The sequence below is a fragment of the Wolffia australiana genome, chromosome 15, assembly GCF_029677425.1.
Source record: "Wolffia australiana isolate 7733 chromosome 15, ASM2967742v1".
Lineage (NCBI taxonomy): Eukaryota > Viridiplantae > Streptophyta > Magnoliopsida > Alismatales > Araceae > Wolffia > Wolffia australiana.
The window spans coordinates 9,824,699-9,845,322 of NC_135849.1; the positions used below are offsets into that span (position 1 = coordinate 9,824,699).

The window sequence follows — 20,624 nt, forward strand, 5'->3', positions numbered from 1 at the left end:
GCAAGAGACAGATATTGGAGGAAAAAATATCATTTGACTCGTCAATCCTTCAAAAAAGAAATAAGCCAAATTCCGTCATTGAGTGAAAAATGGGAATTCATGGAAAATTTAAATCCCTACAATGTAATAGTGCACCCACACGGCTTCATTGACATTGTTTTTTGACGGGACGACCGAGGGGTAACTATCAACACTTTGGACTATCCGGACACATACTTTGAGAAACGGTTAATACATGTTTGTTAACGGGCGCTACAAGGTCTAGTTGGTAAGGATAAAAATACCGTTCACTTTTATAAACCTCTATGATCCATGATCATGGGGTGGCCCATCTTTACCATTTTGTATAACTGGAATATTCTAATTATATAAATATGGTAAAGGGGTGCATATTCTTTTTGTCCACTTAGTTCTTCAACGCAGAGTAGAGCAGTTTGGTAACTTGTAAGGCTCATAACCTTGAGGTCACAGGTTCAAATCCTGTCTCCGCAACATTGTTTTTTATCAAATCAAAATAGATAAAAGAAATATACATATCTAGATAATCTCACTATTTTCTTATTTTAGGTGTGGTATTATTCTAGTATCTAGTTCTTAATGAGCTTTTTGTTTTTGGACGGTAGGTTTTGTTTTTTGATTGGCGGGTATATAAATAAACAAAATCATCTAACGACAACACTCTAATAGTAAGCTATACTAAATTAGTAATCATATTAAATTACTTCCCCATGGGCAGATAGCGGGAATCGAACCCGCGACTTCTCCTTGGGAAGGAGAAATTTTACCATTAAACCATATCTGGTTTTTTGATATGCACAAATGTGATCCAAACACATATATGATATATCATGATGCTATGTTTTCCAAACACATATATCTCTTCCAAATTGTCGTTTCTTCTGGCCAGCTTTATTTAGAGATTCCTTTGAGTTTTTTAAGAATTTCTCAAAGTTCCCATCTATGGTGAACCTCAAAATGCATGATGCTATGCCGCTGAAACCTATTACTGAAACAGAGATATTTGATTTGTGGGGCATAGATTTTATGGGACCCTTTCCACCATCTGATAGGCATGAATATGAAAACTCTTTAGTATCCTTAAGCTAATTTCCAGGTTGAGCTTAGAAACTACAAAATCAAAAAGATCCTTAAAAGATTCTACAGTTAGATGGTATTGCCTGATGTTTTGTGGGCTTATCAAGCTGCCCATAAGGGACTCGTTGTGATGTTCTCTTATAGACAGATATTTTGTAAAGCTTGTCATCTTCTGGTGCGAATCAAACCTCGCACTTATTGGAAAATTCAGAAATTAAATCTTGCTTTAGAAGATGCAGAGAAACACCAAAATTTTACAGTTGGAGGAGCTGCAGGAGTTGAGGAACGAGACATACGAGAACTTATTACTATCATCACGCGTTCACTACTGTGTATCATATACATAACCCTTCTTATCTTTGTGATTTCTCCTAATTGAGAGCATCCTTACTATAGCATCCATTTCGTGTAGAGACAAACCTTATTCATCACTAGCTAGTTAAATTATTTATGAGTATAAGTTTATAAATATTATTGATTACACGCAAATTTAATGACATCATTTTAACCCCAATTTTGAGTTTATCAGATAAAAGTTCACTATGACATGGTTTGATGTTAGTTATTGAGTAGCATGAAAACATAAAATCTAACACATGTAACACTCTATGATTCTTGTTTGAAAGATTAGAATAGGATTTACGGATGTGTAATCCCAAGAGTCTATTCAAGGCTTACATGGTCAAGGGATCTTTGGCATATGACAATTTTATCAAGATGACTGAAGTGACAAGAAAGTGAGATCTACTTGGAGAATGATTCTCCCTTCAATTTATTGTTGATCGCGTCATTCAATTACTTCATGAATCATACTTAACTTGCTTTAGAATGTCAAAGGTGAACCTTTAGGAGGAACTATCACAAGATACTTTATTTGGTATGACCAACGGGATGGTGTTCCATGTCCTTGAGAAGGAGAAAAGAACAAATCAGGTTAAGGTATCCCTATCAGAAAAGGACAAGATCAGCAAAAAAATTACACTATGGTCTGAAAGGTCACTAGAAGGGCCAATCCTGTAAATATCATCATATTACCAACAAATTCATGAGAGAGAGCAAACATGTGATGAAATGTGATGAATAATAAAATAACAAAACTAGAAGATAACATGCATCAAATCAATATGAATTAGGAGTTCATATTGGTTATAAATGGCATGAATGTATGTCATGGTAGCACATTATCTCATCCCTCCAACTTAAACCATTCCTAATCCCTTAGCAATGAATGTGAATAGAAGATATATTAGACCTTCCCAAATCCACATGTAGACCCACCAATAGTGAAATTTTATAGAAAGATGGCTGGCCCAACTTTGATCAATAGAGGCAAAGATCCTCAAATTCAGGAATCTAATGGGCCAGCTATATGATCTACCAGGAGGTGGTGGAGTGAATCATCACCCTCGGCCAGAGCCAATACATTTAGGGAGGGGCATTCCCTCAGAGATCATCGCTATAAGGTATAATTCCGCGCGATCCCACTTTTCACCTCTGATGAAAAAGTAAAGCTTTGAAAAATGATTGCCTCCCCCCAGATCACTGCGACCCCAGGCTATAAAATATGTGTGTAAATCAGGCTTCAGGTCATCCACCCCAAAAGTAAGGAATGAGGAGGCCAAGTACTTACATGGTGCAAATAAAGGAGCTTTTTTGAAGACAAAAAGATAGAATGAATGTTCATATAGCCTTTCTCTTTATTTTTTTATTTTTTTTTAAGCCATGCAGCTTTCTGGTTTTTTCACTTTTGGGTGCGGTTTTGGCTTCTTCTTATTTAAATGGGAATTTACCACTGATTTATGTACACGAATTTACATTTGTACAATTCTTGGTTTTTTATGATGTATATACTAGACTTTGCTCCATTATTTAAGAAAAAATCAAGTAATTTCATAAGAATGGGGTAAAGGATGTAGGTTGAAGTGATTAGAACATGTAGATGAAATGAAGATGACGCTTTTAGCCTGCTCCCAGTTTTAAAAAATTGACAAGTTCAAAAATATGTGTTTAAATGTCGTTATTATAAGGGTTTTCTGAACTTAATCACTAAAATTTGTTTGTCCCTTAATGCTTGAGTAAGGGGTCGAACCCTAGGGAGGCAATAGGGAAATTCAATTTTTATCGCATTAGGCATTAGCACTCTAGGTTTAACAGATTTTATGATTAGTTACGAATTCTTGATAAGAATTACTAACTAATCCCCTACTAGATTGTTTATGTGTTCAATTGATCTTAGATGTTTGAGATGTGAGCTTCACTAAAATCTTGATCAACTAGTTCTCATTAATCATAATTTACTTATTTATTTAACCCGAATACTTAATTCAGCTTGAATAATGTTTTTGGAGTTTTTTTGTGAATTAGGAATGGTCTGGAAAAGATAGTAAACCTTAATTGATTTATGACCAATCTTTTTTTTAAATCCAAAAATGAGAAAAAGGTTGAATTTTTATTTCACCTTATTTAATTCGAAATGGCAAAGAGGTCCTAATTAGCAAATCATGAATATGATTTGCTAATTGGATAATTAAGGGGCTAATGTGAGTGATTAAATGTCAAATATCATTCAAAATAGTCAATTTAAACTCAAGGGATACTAATTGCACTAAAAACAAAGTAAATTTTAATAATTAAAATGATTGAAATTGGAATTTTGAGAATGGTGAACGTGAACAGAAACACAAAATGGCATAAATTACATATTAAACCAAGAGTAAAAATGATTCGAAATAATCCGAGAAGTACCACGAACTATTTCGAGTCACATTAGATGATTTTTAACATCTATTTTATTGTCTAATTTCTTTGTATTTGTAGAAATGGCCAATTAAAGATTTAATTTCTATTAAAATTCATTTTAAAAACGTCCAAAATGTATATATTGACGTAAATCATTTATCAAACGTATTATTTAACTTGAAATTTAAGGAAATTCTTCTTTTAACCTCAAATCATGATAACATGCATTAATAATTAATATTTTTAAGCATGAAAAGCCCAAGAATATGATGAAATTAACAGTTTATCAGCTCTTATTTTCATGTTATCAGAAATCATTTTCCCTCGAGGCTTAGCTAACCCAACCCTAAAGGAGGCAAACGAGTAGGTAAAGTACAAGTTTCAGAAGTATTAGAAAACACTGAGATCCCAGGGTTTCGGTTTACTATGGTGAAGGCTCATCCCACGGGAATAACCAACAAAACCTATATCGCTAAATCTAATTCTCTCTGGTTTAGTGCCACACCACAAGCTACTTCTTGGCAGGTCCACTCATGGACTTAAAGCAATAGGTAATATGATTTCTATCATTTTTAGAAATTATGCTTCTTGAGACATTAACTTCGTGGAATTTTCCATTTCGTGCCATATGAAGAGGAATGCATTTATGGTTTAAGAATTGTGAAAACTGGTAAAATTTTCAATTGTTGGCAAATTTTCAGCTTAAATCTTGGTATTCAACATTCAAAGACTTCTTAAGGGTTTTCCAAACGCACACCCACCAACTTAAATATTTTATTGTGCTCAATAAAACCTTCATGCAGATATATCATGAAATAATGGACGCATGCCAAGATGAGGGCTAAATATTTATGGCAGATGTGTTGCGGAAAAGCTCATAAGAATACTAGTAATGGAGCATTTCTTTTCCCTCAGGTGGCAGCTACGGGTGTGTAGTGGTTCTCAACCTCTCTATTCCTATAATTATTCTCCCTGAAGCAAAAGAAAAAACAAAAACAAGAAAGATTGGTTATTTCGGCTGCCTCCCAAAAGTGCTTTATGTCTTCAGCCAGACAAAACTCTCACCCATCAGACGGTTGGATCTCACAAGAAACAAATATAACTTCCTATGCTAGTGCCTCCAATGAATCCATGATGACTGAATTTGTCGGGGTAGGCAACTCTGTTCCAATGTATTGTTTGAGCCGATGTCCATTAACTCTAAAACTTCGTTCTGTTTTAGGATCTAAAATAAGAGCGGTACCATTATCATGAAATTTTTTGATTCTACATGGCCCATTCCACTTTGAGCGCAATTTGCATGGAAAGAGTTTGAGGCATGAGTTATATAGCCAGACCTTATCATTGATATTGAAAATTTTCCAGCTTGTCATGATAAGCCTTGTTCTTGGCTTTAAGATTTCAGCATTCTCATAGGCCTAATTACACAGCTCTTCAGGCTCTTGGAGCTGGAGAAGTCATTTCTGTCCAACGACACCCAAAGAATGCTTGAGCTTTTTGATCACCCAATATGCACGATATGCAAGCTCGATCGGTAGATGGAAATCTATAACGAAGATGAGGTAGGGTGACATTCTGATTGACATCTTATATGTCACTCGGTATACCCACAATGCATCAGGGAGCTTGCCTGTCCAATCCCTTCCATTTGGTCGAATGATTTTCTTCAAGATTTTTTTAATCTCTCGATTACTCACCTCGACTTGTCCATTTCCTTTGGGGGTGATACGGGGTGGTGATGTGATGATGTGTGCCACTATGTATTCATTGCCTTCTAATGATCGAAATGGTCCCATGAAGTAAATTGCCCTAGGTCAAAGATTGCTACTTCCAGGATGGGTTGCATCCACATTTCATCATGTTTAGAAATGTTAGTTTCAGATTGGTATTTCAGACATGTCATGCAGAAAGTGGGCCAGAAAAAGCCATTTTGCAGCACTTTGTCTCCAATTATCTTTGAGGCAAAATGTCCCTTGCATGAGGAGGAATGACACATCTCCAAAATAGCATGATATCCTTCCTCGGCCATGCAACATCGGATAACCTAGTCATCTCCTACATTGATGAAATATGGTTCATCCCCGAAATAATACTAAACCTTAGGAAGGATTTTTTGTTTCTGTTGGGTGGACCAAAAATTTAAAGTTACCCTAGTCACCACATAGTTCACAATATGTATGAACCATGGTGCGTTGCTAGAGATAATGAATAGGTGCTCATCTGGAAATACGTCAATGATCTCTCCACTAGCACCACCATGAAGGCACAATAAATATTCAACTATTGCATTTCTACTTCCTTCTTGTCCTTGATTTCCAGGGTCCAATTCTTGAAGCAATAACATTCATCAAATAAGCCTTGGTTTTGCTTCTTTCTTGGTGAACAAGTACTCTAGTGAAGTGTGAACCATATATACTATGATCTTGCATCCAAGAACATGAAGGAGATACATGTGGCCGGCAAGCCAATCACACATTCCACATCTTATTACAAACTCATTAATAGAACATATACATTAGAGTGCACGTGTGATGCTTATACTGAAGTCCATAAATACATGATTGGACCTAGTAAAATATGATGAGATCATAACACAGAGATCATTTGTCTTTAATCATGTGTTCTAAATATTCCTATCCGAAGGATACCGGAGAACAACATCAAAGTATCTAAAAAGAATAACATTGTCTAGCCTCACTCATATTATGAGTATGGCCGGTATCATAGCCATTAGTGTGGAGACAATATGGATAGATAGTGGGTGCTCTTTAGTAGAAAGAGTTCATTGAATTGATCCATAAGAATCCCTGAATGGTAATATCCCCAACTGTCAATCAGGTTGATTCATGTTACAATTGTGCAAGTTGTCCTTAGGCCTGAGACTCCAAAAGCGTCTTCTAGACATACAATTGTACTTTGATTATGATCTATGTCTCTAATCATAGGATTCTAAATAGTCTTGATTTTGGCGCGTCAAGAATTTCACAAAGATGATTAAATGGTCAAGATGGGACCATCCACCATCAGCATAAAAGGTGACAACTCAAGGAAGGCAACGCAATGAAGTCCTTGGCCAAGGTAACGAAACATCAAAGAAGAGTTATCTAAGGATTTCCAAATGCATCAATACTAAATGGGATGATAGATCAGGGTTTGATATTTGACCATATGTAGTCATCCTAGGAGTGTCAAGTGGATGAAGTACTACAAGTCCACGGAAAGCGATGACGAATAGGTTCCATGAGTGAGTCGATACATACTCCGTTGTATCTGATAAGCCAAAAAATAGGGGTGAATTTATCAAATTTTAAACCCTTGTCGTTGTCAATTTTAGCTTATACAATAAAATTTATAAAAACCATACTTAAGATGTATAGTGATAAGTAGGAGTATCGTCCAAGGGAAGCTAGTAGGGAATCCAATTGATGATCTTCTTGAATAATTTGAACCTAACTGGGGTTAATTTAATCTTCAACAGAGATAAAATTACCCTAATTAGAGGAGAAATATAGAAAGGGGGGTAGAAGAGGTGGGAGGAATAGAAGAAATATGGGCTCGAAATTAAATTATTTGATCCAATTAAAGGGATCAAAATAGTCATTTAGAGAAGCTGAGAAGGAAATTTTGATTTGGTTTGGTTGGTTTTGTAGGTTTCGTAATTAAGAAATAACTACACTTAGATAATAACAAAAAGGAAATTTAATCTCCTAGAAATTGAAGTTTTTTGTATAGTTTTCTTAATGTGCACTTGGAATAGCTAGGTAAATCTCTCAAACTCTCCTCTCAATCTCAATAAGGGCTTGTGCATTTTGCTCAAGCCTAGCAACTTAGAAGTTCAGACCAAGATCAAGACGAACGAAGAAGAAATGTAACTAAAATGTCATCCAAAATACACTAAAAGTTCAAATACAAAGAAGAAAAAGGTACCAAAAAGATTGATCCAAGCTGGAGCACCTCCCTATTCTTTTTTTTTTTTTTGGCAAAAATCACGGTGCCAGGTACGTCCAACCCTAGCGTTGTGCCCGTAGTCCGATCTAGCCATGCCCTGGATGCCACTTAGGGGGTTTTTATTTATAAAGTGTAGTGTTTTTCAATGTTTGTGGGCGTGGATCGAGTATATATATCCCAATTACACTCGGATCCCACTCGTCCACGCCCATAGTTAGGGAAAAGAAAAGATACATGAGTGATACCTTGCGGACGCTCGAGGAAGTGTGTTCGTCGTCGTTTCTACGGAGCAGTTCCACGAGGTCATTGTAGCGCTTGGTGGCGCTCTAGTCGGGGTGGTTCTTCGTCGTCGTCGTCATGTGTGCTCGGAGTGGGCAAAGTGACGCTCTAGTCGAGGCGGGCGTGGTCCACGCCTCGTACGCCAGCGCTCCAGGCGATCCTCCAATCCCGCGGGCCTGGCGTCGCGAGGAGGCGGCGTGTGCGGAGGGAGGGCAAGCCAAGACGATCGAGCCGATGACATCCTCGGGCCATGGGCGGAAGCTCCTGCAAAGAATAGAAAAGAGTGGAGTGGGTGCGAGCGTGTACCGCATGGTTGGCGAGGGCATCAGCTGTCTGGTTTTCCTCTCTCAACTAATGACGAAAGCACGTGATACGCGAGCGGCACCGCATGATGTCATTCCATGCTCGACGTAGTCGCAACTGGGAGCATGTGCTTGTACGAAACATATCAACTAATATCTGTGAGTCCGATCCCACGACGATATTATGAACGTTTCGTTCCTCACAGAGGAGGAGACCATCACGTATCGCCATAGCCTCGGCTACTGTATTAGTTTGTACGCCATAAAAAAAAGAGAAGGCAAGAAAGAGGCTCCCTGTGCGATCGCGGAGGACGCCTCCGCCCCCTGCTGGCCCTGGGTTCCCTTTCGCCGCACCATCCACATTCAGTTTGAGAAAGCCTACTGGCGATGGGAGCCAATAAACTACTCGATACTGGATGCGGGTGGCGAGGGGGGTCACCGGGATGCCAATAGAGCAGAGGAGGTCGCATGCAAGTGGTGATCGGCTGTCTCGCGGTGTGAGGAGAGGTTGAATGCGTCGAAGCCACAGCTAAACTCGACGCCTGATGTCCACAACTCGCATAGGTGTACCTGAAAAACGAGACGAATTTCTCCCTTTCCAAATCTCCCATAGAAGATAAGCTATGGTGATGGGGAGGATGGGGCTCCGTGCAGAGCGAGTCGGCGAGAGGATAAACTTGCCGAAACACTCAGACGGTGTCAAAGGACGAAGACAGTCGGTGATGAGACGCCAGCAATCCACTACCGTCTCGCTATGGAAGAAAAGATGATCTTTCGTCTCTGTGTGCGGGAGAGTGGGGCAGCAGTGGCAGCGCGAACTAAGAGAACAGCCTATCCGAGCCACTCGGTCGTCAGTCGGGAGGCCTCGGTGAAGGAGTCTCCAAAGGAAAAAGGAGACACGTGTATGGATCGCTGGATGCCAAATGCGCGGACCCCAGTGCCGTGGGGGAGATTTCACACATAAATGCTCCCACGAGGATCGACACGTGTATGCTCCATGGGGTGTGAGTGTCCAAATGGCACAACCAGGACTAAGGTCAAGAGGGGTAGTCTGGACCTCGGATAAAGTGGCCAAGGGAAGGCCGTACTGCTCCCATAGGTGTGATGTGTTGCTTCTAAGCAACTGGGCCATTGTGAGGCGCACACGGTGTGGTACGAACTGAGGATGAGAAGCGAGCTTCGCATCAGCATGCTAGGTGTCGTACCAAGCGCTAATGTCGCCTCGGCCAATGTGCCAACGGGTCATGTGACTCGTCTCAAGCCAGTGGCGCTGCCATGTCCGCCATCGCTTGGTGCCCCAAATATCAAGCTCGCGTCAGGCCCATTATTTGTATTTAGCTAAGATGAAACTCCCCAAAGGGGAGTGGGTGGTACGCATACGCCATACCAGTTTCTTTTGAAGCATGTCTTGGACATCCGAAAGGCATATGATCCCTAGACCCCCTTCGAGCGTCGGCCGACACACTTTCTCCCAAGAAACCCAATGGTGACGTCGCTCCCCCTCGAAATGACCAGACCATAGGAAGCGTGCACATAGGCGTTCGACAGAGCGGAGAACCGTAAGTGATAGTGAGTGGACCGCCAAAGTGTGTAGCGGGATACGCATGAGGACATGTCGTATTAGTTCGATGCAGCCTCCATGGGAAAGGAAACGTAGTTTCCATCCCTCCAGTTTCTTCCTTAGCTTGCCTAGCACAGCATCAAAATAATGATGACGAGCAGGGCCAAGGAAGATAGGGCATCCAAGGTAGTCGAATGGAAGCTGTCCTCGTGAGTATCGTGTGGAGTGTTGAATGATCTCAGAGCGCCTCATAGTGGTGGACGGACCCACAATAAAGCTGCTCTTTGAAGCGTTGACGAGTTGGCCGGAGGCTTGCTCGTACGCTGTAAGGACACTCATAAGTTCCTTGATGGATTTTTTCGATCCATTAAGGAACAAGATGGCATCATCAGCAAATAAGGAGTGAGAGATGATCGAGCAACCCCTCTTTGTAAAGTACGGTTGAATGAGGCCTTGAGTGATCACCCGTGTAAGCGATCGACTAAAGACCTCCTCCATCAATATAAAGAGGATGGGTGAGATAGGGTCACCTTGCCTGAGTCCCCGCGTAGCCGTGAAAAAGCTGGTGGAATTTCCATCCATCAAGAGGGAGAAGTGATTCTCCCTGATGCAAGCATCAACCAGTGCGATGAACGCATCCATGAATCCAAAGCGGCGCAACACTTCGAGGAGGAAGTTTCACTCAACTCGATCAAAGGCTTTCTCCATATCAAGCTTGATGATGACGTTAGAGCCCGGAATATGAGTGTCTATCGACTGGGCTAGCTCGTGTACTAGTGTGATGCTGTCATGGATCTTTCGACCCTTGACAAAGCCACACTGTTCTGGCGAGATAAATCTATCAAGGAAGCGTCCAAGTCGGTTTGTAATGATCTTTGATGCAACTTTATAGCATACATTACAAAGACTGATCGGACGAAAGTCACGGAAGGTAGTGGGGGTATCCACTTTCGGAATAAGCGCCAAAAAAATAGATTTCCAACTCTTTGCGAAGACTTTACGTTGGAACGCTTCCTTGATAGCTAGGACCAAGTCGGTGCCTACCACATCCCAGCACGCCGTATAGAATTTGGCAGTGAAGCCATCGGGTCCTAGGGCTTTGTTACGGCCCAAGGAGAACACTACCTCTTTGATCTCCGTGCGCGTCAGGGTAGCTAGCAAAAGTGCATTTTCCTGGTCGGTCACTAAGGGGGGGATGGAGGTGAGAATATCCTTGGTCATAACAGTGGGCTGCGAGGAGAGGAGGGAGTGGTAGTACTCCACGCCTGCACCTGCTAGCTGGATAGGGTCCTGTCCATGCGTCTCGAGGAGGGTCATATAGTTCGGGTGGGCTTTGTGATGGATCGAGGCGTGAAAGAAATGTGTGTTCCTATCATCCTCTCGCAGCCATTGGATGCGCGATTTTTGGAGATAAAAAATCTCTTGTCGTCTCATAGCATCCTCCAGCTGCTCTCTAAGTCGTAGATGTCGCTCCCCCATGTCATCTGTCCAGCACTCTTGTAGGTGACGGTCGACATCGACCAATTTCTGTTGAAGCTCCTCTTCCGGGGAATGGACGTCTCCAAAGACATGGCGGTTCCACCATTTGAGGTGGAACTTGAGGTTGCGCAGACGGTAACTAAAGTTTTCCATAGGTGACGTAGAAATGGAGCCGTGCCAATGACTACGTACATATCTATGGAAATCACTATGCTCTAACCACATGGTTTGGAAGCGGAATGGGGGGCGGCTGATCCAATGACTCAAATCCGGGAGGAGGAGAATCGGTGTGGGGTCCGAGTAAAGTCTCGAAAGGAGCTCTACCGTGAGAGTGCACTGCATCAATGCGGAGCTATTCGTGAAACAGCGGTCAAGCCGTTCGTATATACGCGCATCCGCTTGGCGTTCATTGCACCAAGTCCACTTCTCCCCGGTGGTAGGTGGTTCCACTAATGAAGTGATGTGAATAAAATCATTGAAGGCTTGCATAGAGCGTAGCCGAGGTGGGCGGCCCCCTTTACGCTCGCTAATGTCCCGTATGCAGTTGAAATCTCCGGCTATAAACCAAGGGAGGTCAACTAGCTGCGAGTGAGAGTGAATATGGTGGGCGAGCTCTTCCCAGAGGGCCTCCTGCTCAGTTTGTCTATGCGGAGCATACACAATGGTAAGTAGATAAGGCTTTGGGGAGCACAACACGTCAAAGGTGACGTATTGTGTTCCTTCGGCCAAGAGTGCGATCGAATAATCTCGCTTCCAAAGAAGCCAGAGTTTATTTGATGGATGGCAGTAAGCATGATCCATCCCAAGTTTCCTCGCAATGGTTGGGGACTGATCCGATGTAAGCATCGGCTCGAGTAGCCCCACGATGCCTAATCTATGCCTAGTAATAAGGGAAAGTAGATGGGTTTGGGTGAGAGGGTTACCTATCCCTCTATAGTTCCAAACAAGACTTGGAATCATAAGTCTATCGGCTCGCGTGACGCACCCGAGATCGGGTGTAGTACGTGTGCCGTAAAGGTGGGGGGGATGCATGTGAACGACGTCTCGAGCCAGGAGGGGTATCCACATCCGAGTCCTCAGAGAGGGAGATATCATCCTCCGCGCCGGTGGAATCCCGACCGCTAGTACTGCTAGCACTGCCCTCCGAGCTAGTGGAAGGGGCTTGATAGTTTGTCAAGCGTTCCACTTGTTCAGAAGGAATATGCGATGGGTGGAGGGTGGGTGTGGGGGCCGGGGAAGGACGTGGAGGGTGTGGAGGGGTGAGGGAGGGGGCGGGAGCGGGTGCGGGGGCGATGGCGGGAGAGAGTGTGGGAGGGGAGGGGGCGGGAGCGAGTGCGGGAGGGGTGGTGGGGATGGGTGCGGGGGGTGATGTAGGGGGGGTGGGGATGGATGCGGGAGCAAGGTGAGAAGAAGAAGAGGGGTTGGGTGTGGGAGTGTAGGAAGGACGTGGTGATGGGGAGGATAGCGAGGCGATAGGCGTGGCAGAAGAAGGCGTGGGGAGCGGGGCAGGTGATCGAGGAGGGGCGGTAGATCGGGTGGGGGAAGAGGTGATGCTAGCCTCGGGGGCATCGGGGACCATCAGTAGGGCGAAAGAGTTTGAGGTACGCATGTCCTCGCTTACCTCCTTACCCTTGCGGGAGGAGGGAACTCTAGTGCGTGGTGGGGATTTGGGGTGCTTCTTAGCACCCTTCCTCACCCACTGGGAAGTAGCGGGGGCACGCTTAGCCCCCCAGAAGTAATTGTGTATATGCCCTTCTGCATTCTCTCTCTTCCGAATTTTTCCCGAAACCACAAAAATACCATGCCAATTTGCAATTAAATCCTTGCAACTTTATACATAATTGTCTCTATGCCCCTACCGAAATGACCGAGAGCTGTTTTTAGGGGTATAATTGCAACACAAATTTACAAGAAACCCCTCAAAGTTAGAAAATTACTTTGACACTCATTTTCTTGTTATAAATATATCCTTTTCCTCTTTAAAAATTCATTTCTTCCTCAAATAAGACTTAGAAAAATCGAATAAAATCCTAAAAAATCCTAGAAATTTCCAGAAAATTCTAGAAAATTCAAAAATTCATCCCAACACTAATTAACCTCAAAATTAAAATTTAAACCTGACATTTTCATTTAAAAATAATTATTTCAAGCTTAAATAAATCCCAAAAAAATCATAAAATTAACAGAAAATGAGGGAAAAATAGAAATCAATTGGAAACATTAATTGCATGTAAATATATGTTAACAACCCCATTTTAATATCGTTAAATGCATAAAATTGTGCTAAATGCTTGAAATAAAGACTGAATTTAGGGTGTTATCAGTATCTTTTAGCGCACAAGTGTAGCTTAGCACCCTTCGTGTTGGAGACTCAACCTACCGATTGAGTTAAATTTATCCAATGTTGATTAATCTATATGGTGATATAACTAATTAAGTTGGAAGGCCAATAAAAGTTATGGGGTTGCATGTCAATAACTAGACTGATACATGGGCCTAGAGGGCCACACAGAAATGGTATTTTATACGTCGGAAGATATACTAAAGTTTTGTGGTTTTTATGAAAAATACCCACTTAGTATAAATTGGGGAAGATCCTGAATGAAATTCACCCCATGCCACTTCCGATGCAAATGGGATGGTGTACTGATGACGACGGAGGGTGAACAGAGTTAACAAGGGTGAAGGAGGAGATTTGACATGCCAAGGATTGCGAGGATACGTCTAAAGGCTGAACAGTTGAGCAGCTCGACTCGTCTTGCTTCGAGATCCAAGATATCACATATGTCATCTGTGCCCAGGTTCTTCATTTAACGATTTTGTCAATGCCATTAGGATTATGTTTTGAGTTTCCTGTTGTGTGGAATTTTTGACTTCATCCATTTCAAGGCTTGTAGAACCCAACAAAACATAAGGGCAGAATTTTTCCAAGGCAAAAACTAAAACCATTGGTTCTTTATCAGTTTTCATATAATTCCATTGAATGTGAAGGACAGTTTTCTTGGCATAAGATATGGTTGTAGGCTCCTTTTCCATCTTTTAGCCCAAAACTACTCCCATTGTTTAATCTAAAGCATCATACATAATCTCAACGGGTAAGCCCGGTTAGGGCACTATAGGATATGTGCCTGATAGGCCCAAAATATATCATGTTATTAAACATATTTTAAGGTCACTGTATGATCAATTCATGTGCATTTTCTCCAATTTTATAAGAATTGAACATTTCATGCACTAAATAGAGCAAATGATAAAATAATGAATTTTAATATCATTTTTAATGCATGTTTTAGAACTTTAAATATTTATTTGTAAAAATATATTTAAGAATTTTTTTTTAATTTTCTAATGCTCTATTTAGTATGTATGCTATTGCAGGGAAGAAAAGGAATTTGAGAAATTAGTAGAATAAATAAATAGCGAAAAATTAATGAAGGAAAAACATATATATATATATATATAAATATATATAAAAAAGGGGAGCTTATTGGGTCGGCTAAGGAGCCGACCAAGCGCATAAACCCAGTCGCAGGCCAGCGAGCACAAGGCTCAAGCCAGTCCACAGCTGGCAAGGGACACCGGCCGGTAGGCAGGCATAGCTGGCCCTCAAAGAGAACTAGGCCCGCACAAGCGGTCCACAGAGAAGTTTGACCGCGCGCACAGGAGGTAAGATATTTCATTTCACTTTACAGTCTACGAAAAAAATTATATACTGTTTTATCTTTTTCAAATTCTCCATATGGGATAAAAAGTCCCTTATATTTTTAATTACAGTGGTTCGGGCCTTTGAGCAACCTATTGATTGCGGCCAAACTGGTCGCGATCTTAAAGAAAATAAAGTAAAAAGAGACCAGGCTTTGAGCCAAACCAGCTTGAAACCCGTGTCGTTTCCAGTTTTTTTTAAAAGGATTAGATCTTAGCCATCCAATCTTCTTAGAGAAGATCGAACAGCGAGATCGGCCTCCTTTTATCTAAATATTTTGCTTATCTTTCTCAGGGTTGTGATTGGCCGCAATCATTGACACGGATCGCGGGACCTTCGACAAAAGAATCAAAACATGTAGAAGTGACGTGGGTGGCTGCCGGGGCATGTTGATGTGGCTGAGATGGGTCCACGACTGCGATTTAATTGCAGTTGTTGACCGAAAACAAAGGAGGATCGGATGGCCTGGGGCATTTCCATCCAATTTCACCCCTTGGCCGTTGATGCTGTCGTTCGGAGGCAATTTTCGATCGGCAAGGGGGGGACCAGCAGCAATCCTACGGCCCGGGAGAATCCCTTGGGCCGTCCCCCTCCATCGGACGGACTAAGGGACCCCTCCCAAGCCGCTAAGAGTGGCCGAGAGCCCCTAATTTGACGGCTGTCGGCCGAGGTTTTTAGAGAGGGTGGAAGACCGTCTGAGGTTGGCGGAGTAAGAGGAGGGGCGTGACAACCCTCCGACAGCTCTTGAAGCTCCAGAAGGCTCTAGAGAGGGCTGAAGAAGAAGAAGACTCGTGCCAGCATGGGAGAGAACAAAAGGGGGAACTGCATACCGAAGTTAGGCGGCGGCAATCGGCGCCGCCACCCCCCTTACTTCGATTCAGGGCGAGTTGGTAAGTTTATTTTGCTTACTCTGAATGAAAAACAGTTATTATTTTGTTAATTTGAATATTTTGAGTTTAATCTAGATATTGCTGGAGTTTTTGATAAAAATAATTCGTTTTGTGTTTTCTTTTGAACATTTCATCAAACACCTCGTGTGTTCGATGAACATTATTCATATTATATAAGTTTGATTTACCAATCTTGTAGAATTTAAAAGCACATTCCTCCCCCCTATTCCGCCTTCTATCAAGAATTCTGTCGAACACCTAACGGTCGTTCAACAGAAGTACCCGCTTATCCATGATTTCATTATCTACAACTTATAAACAATACATAAAAAGGCCTAGAAAATATAAATAATATACATATCTCTCTAGTTCTCGACCTCCTATCGGGCATTTGGACGAACACCCCTCGGGTGTTTGACTAAATCGACCTACTAATTATAGAAATAGATTATATAAACTATATATAAGAATATAAATCATATAAATATATATACCAGTATTAATTATTAGGAGTATTCTATCTTTTTTATATTACTATAAATACTTATTAAACTCTATTACTACCTTTTTACTCTTACTATCTCTACATATCTATCTAACCACTTAGTATATTATGATAGATACTTACTTTCTTCCTAACTATCTTCTTAGTATATAAACATACTACTCTAACCCTTTCATTCTCTCTTAATATATCTATCTAGCTTCTTCTGCTTATACTTATTCTTCACTCTTATTAAACCACTTCTTCTTGTTCTTTATTATTCTTAGTATCTCTAGTACATATATATAATCTTAGATATTTTCTCTTCTAAACTTATCTTATTAAACATATATTCTATATACTTTCTTATTACTTATCTCTTCTTAGTCTTATTATCTTTAGTATTATTACTATATTTTTTATTAACTAACAACTCATTTATCGAATATATACCTAAAGGCCAGTCCCTGTGGAGATGACCTTACTCACGCTATACACTTGAGTTTTATACTTTATCAAATTTATTTGATTGAAGACAAATTAATTTTACACTGACATTTAAAATAAACACTGCAATTTGCCTCCATTAGTGCCTCTACTAACAAATGCTTTAACTTGTGAAACGCTTCCTCTCATGCCTTCTTAATATAAAACTCGTTGTCCTCACACAAAAGAGAGGTCAATGGTGTGGAGATTTTGGCAAAGTCTTGATTGAACAACCGAAAGAAGCCGAGATGGCTGACAAATCCACGAAGCTCTCATAATGTGCCTAGGACATCAAGGTTTTGAATAACCTCAATCGTGGCCTTATCCACTTGTAGGAACTTCTTGGAGACCACATGCCTGAGGACTACGCCCTCTCGCACCATAAAATGTGATTTCTCCCAGCTCAAGACCAATTGCCTCTTGACACAAATTTGGAGAATTTAAGTCAAACTGTCAACGCAATCATCAAACGTCTATCCAAAGACGCAAAAATCATCCATGAAAACTTCCTGGCAGTCTCAAACGATGTCTGAGAAGATGGCCATCATTCATCATTGAAATGTAGCATGAGTGTTACATAGCCCAAATGGCATGTGTCAAAAGGCAAATGTACCAAATGGGCATGTGAATGTGGTATTCTCCTAATTGTCATGATGGATAGCAATCTGATTATATCCAGAGTAGCCATCTAAGAAGCATAAAACATTTCTGCCCTCAGATTTTGTCCAGAATCTGATCAAGAAAAGGGTGTGGAAAATGGTCCTTCATGGTAGCATTAGTTGATTTGCGATAGTCGATGCAAACTGGCCATTTAGTTGGAAGACGCATCTAAATCTCTTCTCCCTCATTATTGGTGACTATGATAATTGCTTTCTTAGGGACCAGATGAATGGGATTAACCCATAGCCTTTGCGAAATAGGGGAGTGACTCCAATCTCTAGTCATCGATAAGCTCATCATGCAAGGCCATCACCTCTTCGACATACGATTCTATATCTTCATCGTCATATATATCAATTCAAATGTTCTCAAAGGCGTGTGAAAGGTGTTTAATCATCTTATTGATGTTCTTCTCCTCTACTCTCAACTTGACCTCTCGTTTTGCACAATTAGTGACTGGTCTTGTGGTGGCTAGAAATAGTCATCCTAGAATGATTATAGCTTGACTAAGCTCCTTTGTCCCTTTCATATCAGTCATAATGAAACTAGAATTAGATTTATATTAGTAAATCTAATTCTAGTTTCAGTTCCTCAATCGTAATTTTTCATATTACTCAAACTGAATATTTTATTAAATCTAACGCTTTCCTTTTTTATTTTGCATGTAATCGCAATTTCTTTTCACTTTATTTTTATTACTTTTTTGTGGTTTATAATTTCAATAAATTCTTGATTCAGTTAAGCAATTATAATTGGGTGAGGGTGGGTAGGGGAGGGGTGAGAAAACTATAGATCAATGTAGAAGAGATTGGCTGCACACCCACAAACACTAAAAACTTACATATATAAACTCCCCTTTGGTGGATTCCAAGGCACGGTTGGATAGACATATGAGCATGACCCTTGGGTCAGTCATACCCAGCATCATGTTTTTGCCAATAAAAAATGTAGCAGATAATAGTGGACGATTCATGATATTCTTAAAGTTAAAGTGGCAGAGGTTCATAAAAATATTATCAATTCCACATCTTTTAGATCTTCCTTGATAAAAATTTCTCACCTCACCAGGCTCCATTTACGGACATGCCATCAATATTTTTGACTGTTTTATTTTTCTTGAGTAAAAACCTTCAAGGGTCAAGTGGTGTCCCAAAGTAGATGTAGGATATGTCATGACAAGAAATTGAAATATTGTCTGCTTAATATCATTGACAAGAATGTATCGCAAACTTGAATGTTAGGTCTTATATTGAAGCCAAAGGAAAGATGGGTTTGTAGAGTGTATGTGTTTCTAAACTTCACCCTTTGCCAACTAAGGATATCTTTCTTGTGGATAGAGGAGGGTTAGGGAAACTTACAAATTTTATATCTAATTGGTCCAATGGCAGTAGATAAAGTTTTAAAACAGTTGACATAATTATCTCCTTTTGACTTTGAAATAAGCATAGAAACATAAGATAAGATCATTTTAAAAACATCACATAACGATTAGATTTCATTCACAAACATGTTAAGAATGTCCCCTCATACCTACTTGTTTGAAAAGTATGCCATTCATTCCGCCCCTTGTCAGTCATCCGTCCTGATCACAGATCGGTAATGGAACACATACATGCCTCCCATTCTATTGCATCACATTCCTTCCCCCAGACTTCCCTTGGATTTAAGACCATCCTCGGTCCACTTAGTCATCCCTTCAATCCAGCCACGGACCGCCTCACTCCCAAAGTAGCTTTGCTCCTCATGGGGTTGCTCCTAGTTGTCCATACACTGACAAGGGATGTATGGGTTCTCGAGAAGACCTGAGCCTTAACGGCAGACTATGTGACCAATTACGGATTGAGAGCTGTTCTGTCCCATCCATCTTATTCTGTCATCTTCATTCTTCCCCATGCCTTATAGAGACATGGCAATGTTATTAATGGGCAGGGGGATAGATAGACGTAGAGAAGGCCATGAGAATTTTTGAATTTTCGCACCGCCCGTGCAAATTTTCGACTGCACGAATGTTGATGATTATGTCAACTCTTCTCCGGCATTTCAATTTAATCTTTATGTGGATAGTCAGCGACCGTCGACCGAGACTCCTAGAGTGAGTGAGAGAGGACGAGGGGGGCCTTCATAAAAATTGCACATTCGCACCAATTCGCACTGCACAGAGGTCTGTGCGGTGTAGGAAACGGCACGTCCGGGACGTGACGCCCCGGAAGTGACGGGACGGATGACGATGTGTGACGAACGGTGACATGATGAAATGTTCGTCAAGTCACCGTCTCGCCATGCGTCCGAGGATTTTGAAAAATTTGGTCACGTGCTCGTCACGCGTCCCTTCTTCCTCGTTCCGTCACGTCACCGTCACCGTGACGCCGTCACCGTCACCGGTGACCGAAATAATAATATTTATTTTTACTATGTTAATTAACGTAGTCGAAGTATAATATTATTTATTTTACTATTTTATTATTTATTTTACTATTTTATTATTTATTTTACTATTTTATTATTTATTTTACTATGTTAATAAGTCACGGTCGTCATCTGTGACAGACCTGTCGTCACGTCACGGGTCCGAGGTATCCCGTCACCGTCACGTCACTGTCACACACAGCCCGTCACACGTCACCGTCACCGTCACCGTCACGCCCCATGCATTCTGTCACCGTCACTATCATGTCATCCATCACATGTCCGTCACGGTGACGTGTGACGTGACGGATGACGTTTGTCGATCCCTAGTGCGGTGTGCAGTGTGATGCACGAATATGTTGTGCGGTGCGGTGTGCGAAATTCGCTCGGCACTGCACAGTGACGCAAAAAAAATTCATTTGCACGTTTGGACCTTCCATAGATAGGTGAGATCATTATGACAATATTATTAAATAGGGAATAGAGAGAGCCCAATAAGGGAAATATCTGGTGGTGGTTTAAGGGAATAAATATGTTTTGAGGCGCTTTGATACAAAAATACTTTACAAATTAGGGGAAATTTTAATTTTTC

General features: G+C 41.1%; 1 non-coding gene across 1 annotated transcript; it reads right to left on the minus strand.

Annotated features, from left to right (window-relative positions):
• Positions 1–729: 729 nt before the first annotated feature.
• Positions 730–802, minus strand: TRNAG-CCC (transfer RNA glycine (anticodon CCC)). Its single transcript has one exon. It is a non-coding gene; the product is annotated as a tRNA-Gly (tRNA).
• Positions 803–20,624: the final 19,822 nt, after the last annotated feature.